The 12,079-nt window shown below is 45.2% G+C and overlaps 1 long non-coding RNA gene across 1 annotated transcript in view; it reads right to left on the bottom strand.

Annotated features, from left to right (window-relative positions):
• Window positions 1-2,762: 2,762 nt before the first annotated feature.
• The window catches only part of LOC144600155 (uncharacterized), a 96,566-nt gene continuing 87,249 nt past the window's right edge, over window positions 2,763-12,079 (bottom strand). The window contains exon 5 of the long non-coding RNA XR_013548093.1: window positions 2,763-3,311. This is a non-coding gene — a long non-coding RNA (uncharacterized LOC144600155). The remainder of the gene's footprint in view (window positions 3,312-12,079) is intronic.

Consider the following 12,079-nt stretch of genomic DNA (forward strand, 5'->3'; position numbering starts at 1 on the left):
CACCTTTTCAACTGCAGAATGTTGCCATTGAATGCAGTCCTTTCAGGATGTCGTAAAGTTATAAAATGACAGTGAAATCCGGTAATACACTCACGGACCGACCGCAGTCACTTACTCACTGGTGTGAATTTCCAGAAATGGTCAGCAAAAATCCACAGGAGCTCAATCCGAGGATTTGAACATTTAAAAACAGAAGAACCAGGAGCTGAATTAGTCCTTGAAATATCCACCAGCCTCTGCCTTGAATGTATTCAATCACCCTGCCTCCCATCGCATCTCGGGCGGAGAATCCCAAAGCTGCACAACCCTCTGAGATAAAAAGACAAAAGCTGCTGCAGATGCTGGGATCTGGCACAAAACACAGAATGTTAGAAGAACTTGTTGGGTCAAGCAGCTTTTGCGGAGGCAAAAGGTGCTGTTCGACATCTGGGGTTGGGACCCTGCGTCATAATAATAATAATAATAATATTCATTTATTGTCATTGCAACGAGTACAACGAAATTAAAAAATAGCCAATCCTGACGGTGCGTACAAACATATATGCAATAAATGCAAAAACAAATAAATACATAAATACAATTAAATACAATTATGTTAAGTACAAAGATTTTTTAGTGTTGCCTAGTGCAAAGGTAGTGTTCAGTTCTCGTATGGCCCTGGGGTAAAAACTGTTCTTAAGTCTGTTTGTTCGGGATTTTATCGACCTGAAACGTCGACCAGAGGGCAGATGAACAAACAGACGGTGGCCGGGGTGGGATGGATCTTTTATTATTTTGCCTGCTCTACTGAGGCAGCGTAGGCTGAACAGGTGCTCCAGGGAGGGCAGTGAGCAGCCGATGATTTTCTGGGCCGTCGTGATGACCCTCTGAAGGGCCTTCCTGTCCTTTTCTGAGCAGCTGGCATACCATGTGGTTATACAGTATGCCAGCACACTCTCGATGGAGCAGCGATAGAAGGACAACATGAGCTTCTCCTGCAGGTTGGTTTTCCTGAGGATCCTCAGGAAGTGGAGTCTCTGCTGTGCCTTCTTTACTGTGGTGATGGTGTTGGTAGACCAGGTGAGATCCTCTGCGATGTGCGTACCCAGGAACCTGAAAGCTGGTACCCTTTCCACACAGACCCCATTGATGTAGAGTGGGTCGTAATCTCCACTGGTTTTCCTAAAGTCAATTATAAGTTCCTTTGTTTTGGAGGAGTTCAGGACCAGATTGTTCACTGAACACCATGCTGCCAGCCTTTGGATTTCATCCCTATAGGCTGTCTCATCTCCTTCTGAGATGAGTCCAACCACAGTCGTGTCATCCGCGAACTTGATGATGGTGTTGGTGGGATGGGTGGGGGCGCAGTCGTGAGTGTAGAGGGAGTAAAGGATGGGGCTCAACACACAGCCCTGTGGTGAGCCGGTGCTCAGTGTAATGGTGGAGGAGAGGTGAGGGCCTATTTTGACTGTCTGGGGGCGGTTGGTCAGAAAGTCCTTGATCCATTTGCAGATGGTTTGGGAAAATCCAAGGTCGGAAAGTTTGGTGACCAGTCTGCTCGGGATGACCGTGTTAAAGGCAGAGCTGAAGTCGAGGAAGAGCATCCTCACATAGCTCCCCTGGTGTTCAAGGTGGGTCAGTGCAGTGTGAAGAGCAGTGTCGATGGCATCCCCTGTAGACCTATTTGCTCTGTAGGCAAACTGGTGTGGGTCGAAGGTGGGTGGGAGGCTGGCTTTGATGTGCTGCAGGACCAGTCTCTCGAAGCACTTTGTGATGACCGGTGTGAGTGCTACCGGACGGTAGTCGTTAAGGCCGCTGATGACAGACTTTTTCGGCAGTGGGATGATTGTGGCGGACTTCAGGCAGGGAGGGATGGTGGATTTTAGTGTCAGCTATGCATACTCAATCATCATCCTCCATTGCATGGGTGTGCTTTTAGGTAGTGTGATGTAGTCTCTGAGTAGACTGTAGATGGTAGGCTGTTCAGAGTTAGCTGGTTTGAGAAATTTGCCATTTCTCAATCACACTTGTCTGAGTGAGTGATCGGATATTGTCTCACATACATTATATGGTCTGTTTAATTTTACTTGCTAGTTATCTCCAAATAAATAATTGTTTTATAAATAATAAATAATCTTAAATAATTGTTTATCATGCTCCATGAATAGCGCAAATGAAAATGGCTCAGGAGTGTACATCAAGTATGAAGAAGCAGAGAAATGTGTTGACTCTTGTACAGTAAGAGTACTGGGGCAACACAGTGACACAGTGGTAGAGTTGCTGCCTTACAGCGCTTAAAGCACCAGAGACCCGGGTTCAATCCCGGCTACAAGGATCCTGCTGTCTGTACCTTCTCCCCATGACCGCATGGGTTTTCTCCGAGAATTTTGGTTTCCTCCCACATTCCAAAGACGTATAGGTTTGTAGGTTAATTGGCTTGGTATAAACGTAAGAAAATTATCCCTAGTGTAGGATAGTGTTAATATACAGGAATCATGGTCGGTGCAGACTTGGTGGGCTGAAGGGCCTGTTTCTGCGCTGTTTCTCTAAACTAAACTAAACTGTAATGGCAACTTCCAGACTTTTCCGGTGAATTCCTTTCCAATTGACATTACTACACAGCGAGATGAAGTGATCTTACGCAAACCCAACAGAACAGATCTTCCAGTCGTTTTTTTCCAGTTTAATTAGTTGTTTATTGAAGTAGTTGTACAAACAAGGAGATGAACATTACAGGCTTTACTTATTTCACATAAGAGTCATAGCTGGCTGCTCTGTCCCTGGTCTGGTCCCAGGTCTCAGTTCTTTCCAGTCGATGGTCCATCCAGGTCTGGTCAGAACTATCTACTCACCCTCCCTGTATCTGGCCACTCCCAGTCTCTTATCCCTATATATACACCACCCTGTACCTCTAGTGACTACCCCCAAATGTCCAAAATAATATGGCAAGATATATAATAATAATAATAATAAACATTTATTTTTTATAGCGCTTTTCCAAATGCTCAAAGACGCTTTACAAAAACAGTCAAGACATAAAAACAAACAGACAAACTATCCTGACGGAGAAGCGGCGAACAAATAGCGCCAGCGTCCTCTCATGTCAGGGTCCGGCAGTAGACAATAAAGAACACAAGACACACAATTACAATTTTTAACACAAACAGCCATCACAGTGATTGCTCCAGGCACACCCTCACTGTGATGGAAGGTAAAGAAAAGTCTTATCTCCTCCTCATTCTTCTCCCGTGGTGCCACGAGGCGATCGAGGCTCCCGACTTTTGAAGCTCCCACCGGGCGATGGAAAGTCCCAGGGCCGAGCCGATCTATATCTAGACAAAATAATATAATATGCCAACAGTAGCTAGCCTGAACATAAATGGCTCCAACATAAACTAAACTAAACTAAACTAAAGTAAAATAAAGTAAGTGGAATTGTTGGGATGAAGGTTCACTAAGGACAACAGTTTACCATCTATGGATAGAGCTTATGGCCACGAGACAACCATGCGTGCAGTGAAGAGAATAGAGGACTAATAAAACCAAACAATTGACTATCATCACCTGTTTTTGCCTCCTACTGTCACCATCATTTGTACCATCAGCATGATTAAGATCAGGCCAAAGTAATTTATTTCACAAAATGCTGGAGAAACTCAGCAGGTCAGGCAGCATCTCAGGAGAGAAGGAATGGGTGACGTTTTGGGTCGAGACCCTTCTTCAGACCGATGTCAGGGGGGCGGGACAAAGGAAGGATATAGGTGGAAACAGGAAGATAGAGGGAGAACTGGGAAGGGGAGGGGAAGAGAGGGACAGAGGAACTATCTAAAGTTGGAGAACTCGATGGTCATATTGCTGGGCTGCAAGCTGCCCAGGCGAAATATGAGGTGCTGTTCCTCCAGTTTCCGGTGGGCCTCACTATGGCACTGGAGGAGGCCCATGACAGAAAGGTCAGACTGGGAGTGGGAAGGGGTGTTGAAGTGCTCAGCCACCGGGAGATCAGGTTGGTTAAGGCGGACTGAGCGAAGGTGTTCAGCGAAACGATCGCCGAGCCTGCGTTTGGCCAAAGTAATTACTCAGTATCTTCCTCTACAAAGTTACCCCATGCATGACTGCATGACACGTTTGACTTGAAGGTGATATGCAACTGGAAGGATTGGATGAGATTTCAAAGCTGTGGTTGTAATTATATTCTGAACTGGGAATAAATAGTTTTGCTTTCCTGACATGCTGAAAAGAGGAAAGGTTTGTGACTAAATTTCTAATCCAATCCATGTGCAAGAAGACAGAAGCAAGCAACTCTTTAATGCTGAAGCAGGCCATGTGTCTCCAGTTAAATCCTGCTCTTCTAGCCAGTGCTAATCTTGTTTGCATTGTATTTGAGGTCACAGTGCATGGTCCTGGCTTCTGTGCATTTACATTTCATGCACACAGTGGAATCAGATTACATTTTTGGAACTGCAGCATGCACGCACAAAGTTGTTGGTTAAAATGTATCCATGTAATCTTCCAGGCAGGTTATATTATTGACGACTTTCTTCTCCTATGGGGTGACAATGAATTGCACTTTAAAAAAACATGCAAAACTCCATTAAATTGAAGAGAACTCCTTGTTCCTGTGTCTTTGGCTGGAGTTCACTGGCTGTAATCTAGTGAATTTAACAGTATTTTGGCATTGTATATTTGCTGTGCTGATTTAATTGAATGAAATTAACACTTCTTCAGACTAATGAAGTAGGGTAAGGATGAGGAAGCTGAGAAAGAGAGGTAGGGCTGGGGCAAATCCTGGTAAATGGATACGGGTGAGGTGGGGTGGGGGGGGGGGTGGGGGGGGGGTTAATGGGTAAATGGATAATTAGGTGACCAAGGCTATAGGTGAAAAGGAGACAAAAGCATGTGAATTAAGGAAAGAGGAGAAGTGAATGTAAAGCTAGAGGATGGGAAATGGGTGGAAATAGCAGGAAGAGGAAAAAGAGGGGGAATAAAAGGGAAAGGTAGGACTCAGAGTAGAGAAGGGTTGGGGATAAGCATGAGGAAAAGGGAAAGGAATGGGTGTTGGCAGGAGAAATGTTTGTGCACTGGGTGGGGGATGGCATGGGAGGTGGGGTGGGAAAGAGAAGGAGGAGTGGTTAGGGGGGGTTATTGATATTGGTGAATTCAGTGTACAAACAGTTAGGTTGTAGGCTAGCCAAGTGCAACATGAGGTGTTGTTCTTCACACAAACGTGAAGCAAATGACTAACTTGGTCTGTGTGATGTTTGATGGGTTTATTCCCTCATTCTCAGCAAGAGTAACAAGACTCCCGTTGTTATGAGGTACAAGGTGCTGGCATCTACTTGTCAGAAAAATATCAAAGTGTCAGTGGAAAATTAGGTTGTATTTCTAAAAGCCCATTTTCAGTATCTCATTGACTTCCTTCTGCTTCAGTATCAATAAGGTTTCATTGTTACTCAAGGTCTCACTCTCCACATGAAATTATTAACTTAAAATTTACACAGTGCGCATGCACTGGGGAGATGACATGAATTTTTGCCTAAATTTTTGAGATTTTTTTTGTCTTCAGGTTAGCTCATAAAAATTCAACCCATTAGAGCACAAGTGGTAAAAAGTGTTTGGCACTGTGATTGTCTGAAGAAAGTGATTAATTTCCTTCGATAGCACACCCAATAGATTACAACTCCACTTTTACCTGTTAAATTTGTAACAAGTACATGTTATTGTGTAGGAAGGAACTACAGATGCTGGTTTAAACCGAAGATAGACACAAAAAGCTGGAGCAACTCAGCGGGACAGGCAGCATCTCCGGAGAGAAGGAATGGGTGACGTTTTGGGTCGAGACCCTTCATCAGACCATGTTATTGTGCAAAGGGTCGGTCAAAAGCATTTTCCAGTCAGATTAGTGGAGACCAGAGTATAGGTTTTCAAACATTTTCTGCAAACGTTTGTATAGAAATTACCTGCTTTTTACTTCCATTGAAATCTGAATTTGGGCAGTGTCTACAATTAGTAGCTAATTTGTAACTGCAGTTTTATACATATGCAACAGGTTGCAAAGCCCACCTCTTTGTGTTGTTGCTTTAGTTTTATTAAATTACTAGACCAAGTGGACCCGTCGGGCCCAAACCTCTCCTGCATTTGTGCAGCATCCTCTTCTCCCCCGCTCCCCTCTCCCCTCCCTCCCCTCTCCCCCCTTCCCCTCACTCCCTTCCCTCCTCCACCCTTCCTCCACCCCCTCCCTCCACTCACCTCCCCCTCTCTCCACTCCCCCTCTCCCCCTCCCCTCTCCCTCCTCCTCCCCCCTCCCTCCACCCCACTCCCTCTCACCCCTCCTCCACCTCCCCTCCTCCTTCCTCCACCACCTCCCCCTTCCTCCACCACCTCCCTCCACCCCCCCTCACCTTCCCCCTCCCCCACTCCATCACCCTCAACCCCCTTTATCCTCCCTCCTCCTCCTTCCTCCCTCCCCCCCGACCCTCGCTAGGAGATAGATTTAAACTTTAAAATGTGAATAACTTAAAAAATATAACACCGATTTCAATGAAACTTCTTCCATTAGCATCAAAGGGACGATGGTGAGTAAGGTGGACCTAAAATTGTTGCGCTATCATGTACCGTTTTGGCTGTAGTTCAGGAACAAACAAACAAACAAACGAGAGTTTTAGTATATAGATGAAAATAGTCCATCTTGTTCAATCAATTATTATTGAGGAATGCAACTGATGCCTGATTATCAATGTTTTGCAGAGTAAAACAGCAAAGAGGTTGAAAAGGAAGGCCAGGCCTCCAGGTTTAAGTCTAATTCAGGCGGCCCTGTAACTGAGAGAAGCAGCTGCACTTTGATAACCGTCTCCTCTGGCAGAATGGGTGGACTTCAGCCACGGGTAATATCTGGGAAGCTCTCAGATGGATGCATTTGTGAGCAGTCAGCGCTAGGCTCTGCAATTTGCTCCTGGTCTCAAACCTGAGGTAGGATGGGTCCAATTACGGGTCCTTCTTCAGGACCCCTATCATGCAGTGGGCCGAAAAGGCTGTCCTTGCTGGCACTCTTCTACACCATATCCCTCCAGCACAAAGAGCTGTGGCTGCATCTTGCTTTTTTTCTGAAAGCTGCACGGGTGGTTGGACACTTTACGCCAGAGGCTGCGGTAATAATGCACAGCAGCTGCGGTAATAATGCACAGCAGCTGCGGTAATAATGCACAGCAGCTGCGGTAATAATGCACAGCAGCTGCGGTAATAATGCACAGCAGCTGCGGTAATAATGCACAGCAGCTGCGGTAATAATGCACAGCAGCTGCTGTTCCCCTTGAAAGACGTTTTTGCAGCTTTAGGGCAGGGAGGCAAATGTGCACGGCCAGGAACTTCAGCTACATTACAAGCAGGCTTCTGAAAGCTTGCTAGTTGCAAGTAAGTGCTGCACACTGAAGTAAAACCCACACAGTCACCATGGATTGGCAGCTGCTAAGGTTACTGGGCCCCTTTGGATTATCTACGTTGTCTTGCATTATCCTTGGAAGTACACTCTCAATTACATTTGATAAATCAAAAGTGGATCCAAGCAAATAATGGTATTCACTTTTGTTCATCACTTTTCCAAATCTTTTAAATAGTTTTCCACTCAACTAAATCACATTGGTCTCAAAAAATGTTTGTTCTCTGAGAACATGCGATCACGAGGAAAACAAACCAGGCAGCAAACTCAAAAGGGAATCCAAAAACCCCCCCATACAGGGGGCGTGGCTGCGCCTTGCGGCTGCGGCTCACCGGCAGTCTCTCTGTCTTTTTTCTGTCTTTGTCTATTGTTACCGTTTAAATGTATGTATTGACCTATTTTTAGCTGTGTATATGTGGGGGGTGGTGGGGGGGTGGGGGAAACCTTTTTTCTAAATCTCCTCCTCAACGGAGATGCGACCTTTTTCCATGTTGCATCTCCGTTCGCGCTACGGCCTAACACCGTGGAGTTGGCGGCCTCCAGCTGGGATCGACCTTGAAGGCTCCGGTCGCAGGGCCTGGACTTACCATCTCGGAGGCTTCGGCCGCGGGCCCTGTAGACCGCAACATCGGGAGCTCGCAGGTCCCTGGCTGGCGACCGGCTTTCGGGAGCTCCAGCCATAGCAGCTTCGACCGCCCCGAATCACGAGGCTCGATCGACCCATTCGCAGGACCTTCATCGCCCTGCGTGGCTCGGCCGCGGCACTTTCCATCGCCCGGTGGGGGCTTAGGACCTTCATCGGCCTGCTCGGCTCGGCCCTGGGACCTTCCATCGCCCGGCAGGGGTTTCAAACGTCGGGAGCCTCGATCGCCTCGAGGCAGCAGTTTGACTGCCTGACCGCGGGAGAAGAATGAGGAGGAGATCAGACTTTTCTTTGCCTTCCATCACAGTGAGGGTGTGCCTGGAGCAATCACTGTGATGGTTGTCTGTGTTAAATTGTAATTGTGTGTCTTGTGTTCTTTATTGTTTACTGTCAACCATTTACTGTTTATTGTTTATTGTCAACTATTTACGCCGGACCCTGACGTGAGAGGACGCTGGCGCTGTTTGTTTGCCGATTCTCCATCTGGATAAATCTTTTGTTTGTTTGTTTGTTTTTATGTCTTGTTTGTTCTGTAACGCGTCTTAAAAGCGTTATATAAATTAAATGTATTATTATTATTATTATTAAAAATATTCCTCAGGCATGTGAACTAATAAAGGGTGGGTGAGATGGGTGGTAGGTCAGAGAACACTTAGGGGCTTTACAGCGTGGAAACAACACTGGGTAAGTAACAGAAAACTAAGAATGAGGGTTAAAGTTTTTTGGAGAAGAAGAATGTTCACAGCGAAATTCCCCAAGGGTTTGTGCTAGGACTAGGGCCTTTAATTATATGTATAAATCTATATAAATAAATTATTTTCATGTGGGCACAATTACCAAATTGGCAGTGGACACAAAACCTGGATGAGTAATGAACTGTGAGGAAGACAGCATTATAATTCAGTGATGTTGTCAGGGGTGAGGGGGGGGGGGGGGGGGGGGGGTGGAGGGGGGAGAGGGGGGAGTTGATGGATGTTGAGTAGGGAATAGGTTGTGAATGAAATTTAATGCTCAGAAATATGCCACCTTACACTAAGTAGGGAAGGTGAGAAGGGGAGCACACAAGAAATCTGGGGGCCTATGTGCATAGTTGGTTGAAAGTGGCGGGACAGGTTGGGATTAAAAGTCTTATGGAATTGTAGAAAGAGAGTGCACAAGCAAAGATGTCATGGTGAGCTTTATAAAATCTGGTTTGGGCACAGCTGGAGTATGGGCTCCAGATTTTAGGAAAGATGCATGTACTTTAGAGAACGACTACAATAGTTCCAGAGCCGAGGGCAACACAAGAGACTACAGGATTGAATCTAGTTTCTCAACCCAAATATCAACCATCCCTTTGTCTTCACTGATGCTGCTTGAACCACTGAGTTATTTTTGGTCCAGACTTTACTTACATGAATAGCTGATAGAAGCTGAGCTTGTAGTCCCTGGAACAGAGGAAGCTGGGAGATATTAAATATCATGAGGAGTGTAGATAGAGGGAAACCGTTCCCATTGGCCGAAGTGTTGATGACCAAAGGACATAGAAGGTAATGGTAATAAACCAAAAGTGCCAAGCAGAAAGATGGTTTTGCAATATGAGCAGTCAGAGTCAGCAGGGAACTACCAGACATAATAGTGGAGGCAGATTTAATCACATCATTCATAAGGGAGCTGGATAGATTTCTGAAAGGATAAAAGTTGCAGGGCTCGGAGAAAGAGTGGGACCAGCTTGATTGCTGGCAGGGACTCAATGGTGCAAAAGTCTCTTTCCAAGCTGTCATTCCATTGTTTTCCAAACACAAACAGTACATTTCTTGTTATCGTCATGGAGTTATACAGTATAGAAACAGACCCTTTCGGGATCATTTTTTAGGATAGGAATGACTCCCATTTGGAAGAGAATGGTTTCATCATGGACAGTCAACCTGGCTTTGTGCGTGTCCTACGAACCTGATCGAGATTTTTGAGGAGGTAAGGAAGGTGATCAATGAGGGTGGGGTGGTGGATGTTGTCTACATAGATTTCAGTAAGGCATTCGATAAAGACCCCCATGGTAGGCTGATCCAGAAGTTTAAGATGCATGGAATCAACAGTGATTTTGCGGTATGGATTTCAGGACTGGCTTACTGATAGTAGACAGAGGGTTGTGGTGGAAGGACAATATTCAGTCTGTGACCAGTGAAATTCTGCAGTGCTCTGTGCTGCGATCTCTGCTGTTTGTGATTATTATAAATGACTTGCACATAAAGGTAGATGGTTGGTTAGTAAATTTGTAGGAGACCAAGATTGACAATAAATTAAACTGAACTGAAAAAGAGATTCACATGGATATTGTCAGGACTGGAGGGCTTGAGTTATAAAGACCAAGATTGCTGGAGATGCGGACTGAGAGGAAGGTTATCAAAGATTGTCATATATAGCGGGATATAGATCAGCTGCAGAAATAGGTGAGGTACAGTGAAAAGCTTTTGTTGCGTGCTGACCAGTCAGCAGAAAGACAATACATGATTACAATCAATGCATTTACAGTGTATACTGTAAATACAATGCATTTACATATCGTTTCAACATCGTCTTTAGTTTAATCACTTTCCTCCTACAGTATGGTGACCAGAACTGCATTGTACCATCAAGCAAAAATACCCAGTTCAGTCAAAGTAGAGTCACAAATTTATAAACTGCAAGAACAGGTCCTTTGGCCCATGGCCAAGTTATCTACCTGAACCGGTTCCAATTTGCCCGCATTTTGCTTGGATCCTTTTAGATCAGTTCTATCCCAGCAACATCATAAATAGGTATGTTTGATGTGCAGCTTAATGAGCAGAATCTGATTTGTAATCTGACACCATAAACAGCTCACTGGAGGGACGCAACATGAATTTCCAGGAATCGCAATAATTTAGATTAAAGGGAGTGTTGACAGTATCATTATGGTGAAGGTGATTCAGACTGATCCTTGTCCTTTCATTGAGATCACACTATAAATTGACCAATTAATCTGTAGTCAGGAGTACAACTATGAAACGTTGTGGTTTAATGTTGAATTTGATGCCCTTTTTATTAATGTGCTTAAAAATACATTTGCTTAAATCTTCAGATTCAGCTACCTGGGGCCAGGAAGTGGTTGGAATGCAGAAATGGGAGTTGAAGTAAATATTATTAACATAGAAACATAGAAACATAGAAAATAGGTGCAGGAGTAGGCCATTCGGCCCTTCGAGCCTGCACCGCCATTCAATATGATCATGGCTGATCATTCAGCTCAGTAGCCTGTACCTGCCTTCTCTCCATACCCCCTGATCCCTTTAGTAAAAAGGGCCACATCTAACTCCCTCTTAAATATAGCCAAAGAACTGGCCTCAACTACCTTCTGTGGCAGAGAATTCCACAGACTCACCACTCTCTGTGTGAAGAAATGTTTTCTCATCTCGGTCCTAAAAGACTTCCCCCTTATCCTTAAGCTGTGACCCCTGGTTCTGGACTCCCCCAACATCGGGAACAATCTTCCCGCATCTAGCCTCTCCAACCCCTTAAGAATTTTATATGTTTCTATAAGATCCCCCCTCAGTCTTCTAAATTCCAGCGAGTACAAGCCCAGTCTATCTAGTCTTTCCTCATATGTAAGTCCCGCCATCCCAGGGATCAATCTGGTGAACCTTCTCTGTACTCCCTCTAAGGCAAGAACGTCTTTCCTCAGGTTAGGAGACCAAAACTGCACACAATACTCCAGGTGCAGTCTCACCAAGGCCCTGTACAACTGCAGCAGAACCTCCCTGCTCCTAAACTCAAATCCTCTTGCTATGAATGCCAACATACCATTCGCTTTCTTCACTGCCTGCCGCACCTGCATGCTTGCTTTCAATGACTGGTGCACCATGACACCCAGGTCACGTTGCATCTCCCCTTCTCCCAATCGGTCACCATTCAGGTAATACTCTGCTTTCCTGTTCTTGCCGCCAAAGTGGATAACCTCACATTTATCCACATTATATTGCATCTCCCATGCATTTGCCCACTCGCCTAATCTATCCAAGTCACTCTGC

Source organism: Rhinoraja longicauda, chromosome 14, assembly GCF_053455715.1.
Source record: "Rhinoraja longicauda isolate Sanriku21f chromosome 14, sRhiLon1.1, whole genome shotgun sequence".
Classification (NCBI taxonomy): domain Eukaryota; kingdom Metazoa; phylum Chordata; class Chondrichthyes; order Rajiformes; family Arhynchobatidae; genus Rhinoraja; species Rhinoraja longicauda.